The sequence below is a fragment of the Lycium barbarum genome, chromosome 5 (assembly GCF_019175385.1).
Source record: "Lycium barbarum isolate Lr01 chromosome 5, ASM1917538v2, whole genome shotgun sequence".
NCBI classification, from domain to species: Eukaryota; Viridiplantae; Streptophyta; class Magnoliopsida; order Solanales; family Solanaceae; genus Lycium; species Lycium barbarum.
Window position 1 is genome coordinate 111,488,984 of NC_083341.1, and position 6,157 is coordinate 111,495,140.

Consider the following 6,157-nt stretch of genomic DNA (forward strand, 5'->3'; position numbering starts at 1 on the left):
CTTGCTTCTTGTGATGTGGCAAATTTCGAATCATTAGTTATTTGTTTTTTTCCGCAGAAATTATTCTAATTTTTGTATATGGGTTTTTCTTAAGTAAAGAACTCTTCCTTCCTTTAATGGAGAGATCCGAATTAATTTTTTAATCATTTTGGGCGTCGCATTCATCATGCTTCTTTGTTTGATCTCCCAAAGGTAGTTGCTCGTTGAGCTCTAAACTCATCTTTATAGTTGGCAACCTCATTAATTATATTTTTATCTTTTTCGTTGGAGCATTCAAGATTTTAAATGAAAATCTCCTCCTATCAATTTTATGTAAGACTGAGTGAATATCAGGAACGTAAGGAAATGGGAAATATGATGATAAAGAATAGGATGTTTGTCTTCCATTCCGTGAACAATGCAAGATGCAACACTGAGGAATATATATAATAAAGAAATAAAAAACAAATGTGAAGGGGAGGATTTATTTACTGAATCTAGAGAAATGATCTATGGGGCGATGATATTTCCGGAACGATTTGAAAGAAAGAAGGGATCTTTTTAGGGCAACTTCAGGCGCAAGAATATATAGTTTATCGTGGTTAAGCTCTTTAGTTAATTAAACAAATCTAGTCAATTAGAATAATAAGAGGACACGTGTCAAAATTATTAGGGTGTACTTGAGAAAATGGAAAGATCTTGTAACGGAGGGTAGCCAAATCCACGTCTATGTGTTTTTGTACCATTTTCCACGAAGTGGATACGTCCATCAGATTTAATATGAAATGCCCCCAAAAAAGGAAAGAAAAAGAACTCTGAAACTTTTAGCTGAATTCATAAAATAAACAAAATTAAGTATTCTCTCCATCCTTTTAAACAAATTAATTAATGACAGAGTTTGAATATGTGATCTTTTTTCTTTTCTCTGGGATATGTGATCGAAACCTGCCCTAAACCAGTTCTACTTTATTTGATAATTAAGAAATGTTCATCCTTAAATAATTAATCTGAAGTGAGGTCATATGATTTATCAGTATAGGATGAGAAATGTCACGTTTATTGTTAATACTAGTAAAATAAGACTACTATATTTTGGACCTAAAAATATAAATGGGAGCTACTCACACTATTGATTTGTTAGATGCCCATATGTCCACGTATTGAACCTAGCAACTTGCGACAATTCCCTAATTCAGAAAAGGATAAGAAGATAAAAATGTGGATATTCCAAGCACATTTTCTAGCAATACCCAAAAAATAACACGTCGGGCGCGCATGTATACCTTCAGCAGTACATGTGGATATATAATTTTTTCTCAAACTATGTGTTGAACAGTAATTGTATTTATTATCATAAAGAAAAGTTGGTGCAATGATATTTCACTCTCACTCTTGAAATATTGAGTCGGCATTGTAAAAAGCGGAAATAGGAAAGGAAATGAAGTAACCAAGGAACAAAAGGGGAAGGCGGAAAAGTTTAGGAACTTTGGCTATGCAAGTCTTGGCCCCCAAAAGGTGGGAGCCACGGAGGCATATATGTTCAAAGGTCAAGTGGCAGGATGCCATTTTCAATTGATGAAAGGGACTCCAATTTTGGGAATATCAATTTCTTTCAAGTATTTGGTTTCCGGAATTCACTAGTTTAATTATACATTTTGAATTCGTACGGTCTAATTAATTAATTTGTCGCACGTAAAAAGTTTAGTAAGAATCTTATAACTCTTTACTGAAATAACTTCATTCCTGAAATCTGAACTCAGAGATTACTTATTAAGATATGAATAACCTTTACCATTCTACCACATTCTTCCGTAATATCAACATTTAATTTGGCTATCCTCAAAATACTGTCATTTGGTTCATGAGATAAGGTATGATAGCTCATGATTAAGTTTGCGATTAAATTTGTACTTACTTTTTTTGAATGTATAAATTTATACATTCAACCACACAAAGTATAAATCTAATCTCAAACTACTCAATGTCCCACCTTATCCCCCCCTCCCGGATAGGATCTATTAGTTCAAGAATTATAATTCTAAGGAGTCATTTGGTACGCGGACTAGTTTATCCCGGGATTATAATCCCAGGATTATAATCATGAGACTAATTTATGTCATCTAGGAGATGGCATAAAATAATCCCAAGGTTAATGAGATAAGGTGGGATATCCCAATCTTGAGGTTGAGCTTCATTTTATACCCTGTTTAATAGAATGTATAAATTTATCCCAACATGGTACAAAATTAATCTCAAAATTAGCGATGGGATATTCCACCTTATACCGTGTACCAAACGATCCCTAAGTAGGAGGATAAGTTATCCCATGTAGATGGGATTGGGTGGGATAAGATGGGATTACTAATCCCACCCTTTATGTGGGATTACTAATCCACTACTAAAAAAATGGTCATTTTCGACCTAAAAATTTCGACCACACTTTTGGTCGAAAACAATTCGACCACGGGCGGTCGAAATTTAAAGAATTTAATTTTTATTTAATTTTTTATAGAATTTCGACCACACTGGGTCGATTTTTTAATAGGAAAAATACATTTCGACCACGTGTGGTCGAAATTAATTTTTATACAAATAATAAATGGGAAAAAAACATTTTATACAGAATTAAATTATATATATATATATATATAAAAATTAATTAAAAAATAAAAATAAAAATCTAATTTCGACTATATGTGGTCGAAATAATTAAGTCAAAGTCGGTCAAATCTGACTTAATTATTTTCGACCACATGTGGTCGAAAATTTCAAAAGATTTAGACTAGATTAGTCTCTTTAATTTTCTTTTCATTTCCCCCTTCTCTTTCACTCTCTTCTCTCTCTCTCTCCTCTCTCTACCATGCTAAGTTCATCTCACAAAGAAGAGCTTGAGAGAATCCTGAGGTTACAATTAATGCTTGGCAAGAGAAATTAAGGAGACCCGTATCTTGGCGGGGCAACCCGGATCTGAACCTGAGGTTTGCAGCCATGGCGATGTCTTTATTTTCTTGTTTTATAAACAGATCTGAGCTTTAATTTTAGTCTTGTAGCTCTTGTTTGAATGGTTGTTACCTATTGTATTGTGTTATTATGCTAAAAGGGTGTGTTTGGTATGAAGAAAATGTTTTTTGTTTTGTCATAAAAAAAAAAGATGTTTTTGTTTGAAGAAAGTTGGGAAATTTTTAGGCGAGGGCCAAGAATTTTCTTTAAAAAAAATTCTGGCCAGAGACAGAAAAGGGATGTTTTGTTAAGGGCGGTTGCCCCTCTCTGTTGTGCCAATGATTTTCTTTTTAACAACTAAACCAACAGCCCTTTGTTTATGAAAAATATGCATGCATTTTCTTCAATCTACAGCTTCAGTTGTATATCTCAGTGTGTTTTCTGTTTCCTCCTTTTGGAGTAATTGAGCAAAAGAGGTTGTGATGAAGATAATGTTTTACTGTCTGGGCTAACAAGGGCATTGAGGGCAGTCCGACCCGTATCTTGGCTTGGAAAATCCCAGGATGGCCTGCATCTGAGGCTCTCTTTGGCATGCGACTGGTGATTTTGCAGCCATGGCGTGGTTGCCATCTCTTTGTCCGAGCAAAAATGTAGTATCTGAGCCTCAAATTTTTGTGCTTTAAAGGGTCGTTTGGTTGCTGGTTAGGAAGTGAGTTATTCGTGTTAGGAGGATTATTTCCCCCTTTAGAGTAATTGAGCATGTTCCTGAATCAACTTCCAAATATCATCTTCTTATCAGCTGAGCCATGTTAGCATATACTAGTAGTCAATAGCATAATTAAACGTACTTATATTTGATAAGGTTGACATTCTCTCATTCCTATCAAATTGAAAGAGATTTTGGCGTTGAGATGATGAAAAAGAATACTATAAATGCATGACATGTACTTCATAAATTCAATTCTTTGGAACCTATTGAAAATGTATGAAGGATTTTGCCCATTTCGACTCTTCTCAGCATACACTGTGCCAGTGTTCAGGAAAGCTGGCGCTTCACCGCTACGCTTCGCTTAAAGCGGTGAAGCGAAGCTTTGTCGCTTCAGGTAAGTGGAGCGGAGGCTACCCAATTAAGCGGACGCTTCTGAGAATGAAGCGGTGAAACGGCAAGTCATTCCCTAGTTGATGAAGTTGAAGAAGATGATAATGAAATTGAAGAAGATGATGAGCAATATGATGATGATGTGGGAGTACAAGATTTTGACAATCTTGTAGAAGAATAAGAACTAGATGTCGAACTATTAGTAGCTTTGATTTTGTTTGTCCTATGGTCTGGAGGATTTTGTGATATCCACTTTAGTTTTTTATTTGAACTTTTAGTCTATGGATATCTACTTTAGTTTTGAATTTGAACTTTTGCTTATATATATATTCTCTATTTATTTTGCTCTTTTTAAAAAAAATTGTGTTTCACCTCAATGAAGTGGGCGCTTCGCTTTTGCATCTTTTGCTATTGTTGTTTCATCTTTTGCATATCTTATAAACTTAAACAGGAAGAGAGCGGATCAGTGAGTGACTTAAGATACTACAAGAACTTGTTCCCAATGGTTCCAAGGTACATGGTTAAATCCTTTACTTCTTTATTACTCCTACAATTTTGTATGTTCATATTAAGGAAAATTCTTAATCCTTGGTTCATGTATATTAATGCAGGTTGATTTGGTCATCATGTTAGAGAAAGCAATCAGTTACGTCAAGTTTCTTCAATTGCAAGTGAAGGTGAATATTTATAAACCTTGTTAGCATTTTTGTGCTTCTGTTTGATTTTTATTCTCTTGAGTTAAGCTCCAATCTTAGCTTCTACTACCTCTACTTTTATTACGATCTAACTTAGTGTAATGAAATTTTATACTATCAATGTAATTTAACTTTTGTTAGAAAATTACTTATTTTATTTTTAAGATTACTTATTTCACCAGATAAGAATATTTACTTATGATTACCTTTCAATTTATTTTATAGTGTAAAAGAATTTTACAATGAGTCAATGTACAAAAGTTAAACTCTTGTGAGTATGGTTACAGGTGTTGGCAACAGATGAATTTTGGCCGACACAGGGTGAAAAAGCTCCAAATATTTCTCAAGTAAAAGATGCCATTGATGCCATCCTTGCCAGTCAACGAGACAGAAACTCAACCTCCAAGTGATTATATAGTACCTAGCTAGATTAATCTGTTGAAGAAAATGAAAGAATTAAAAGGGTTTCACAAATAATTGAAGTAGCGCAGCAATGGCTTCAAAGGAAATAGAGTTCCCTTTGGAGAACTAATATGGTGGTGAAAATTTAGCCTTAATTTGTGCATTCCGAGCTTCTTTGATTAACCATGTATTAGAATTCATCTAAAAGCTAAAAAAAAAAAAAAAATTCTTTGTTTTAGTTCGTCTTTTTTGTCATGCACTCATGCTTTATCAGTTTGTAATATGGGGATTTTTAGTTCGAATTAGAAGTACTTTTAAGTTTATAATGTTTAAGTGTTTGAATGATGTTTATGATGTTTAAGTGTTTGAATGTAGTTTTAATTTTAAGTACTTTGAGGTTGAATTTGATTGTTTATAAGTGTTTGAATGGACAATGTTTAAGTGTTCAAGTGTTTGAACATTGTTTATGGTTGTTGTGTTGCATTGTTGATGAATTGGATAGCTGCTTTGGTTGATGAATTTGACTATTTGTAAATTGGCATGTGGGCTGCCAAAAACAGGCAAATGCTGGAAAAAATATTCCAAATTTTCGACCACGGGTGATCGAAAATCAGCCCAGATATTTCACAATTTCGACCACATGAGGTCGAAATTGTGCTCAGAAAAGTTCAATTTCGACCACATGTGGTCGAAATTCTGGGCCCAATTTACAATTTCGACCACATGTGGTCGAAATTGAATTTTTATTTTCTTTTTATATTTAAATATAAATAATGTTTTCGACCATACGTAGTCGAAAAAGTTAAATATAATTTAATATAAAAATAATTTTTTCGACCACATGTGGTCGAAAATAATTTTTCCCTTAATTTCGGTAGAATGTGATTTCGACCATGTGTGGTCGAAAAAAATTTTCGACCAAGCTGTTATCGATCTACGAGTGTGGTCGAAAAATTGGTCGAAATAAAGGCTTTTTCGACCTCATGTGGTCGAAATTTTTGGTCGAAAATCCCTGTTTTTTTAGTAGTGATCCCACCTTATC

The 6,157-nt window shown here is 33.8% G+C and overlaps 1 long non-coding RNA gene across 1 annotated transcript; it reads left to right on the top strand.

Annotated features, from left to right (window-relative positions):
* The first annotated feature begins 2,783 nt into the window (after positions 1-2,783).
* On the top strand, positions 2,784-5,569 carry LOC132641139 (uncharacterized). Its single transcript, XR_009582707.1, has 4 exons — positions 2,784-2,957; positions 4,470-4,531; positions 4,630-4,695; positions 5,001-5,569. It is a non-coding gene; the product is annotated as an uncharacterized LOC132641139 (long non-coding RNA).
* The last annotated feature ends 588 nt before the right edge of the window (positions 5,570-6,157 follow it).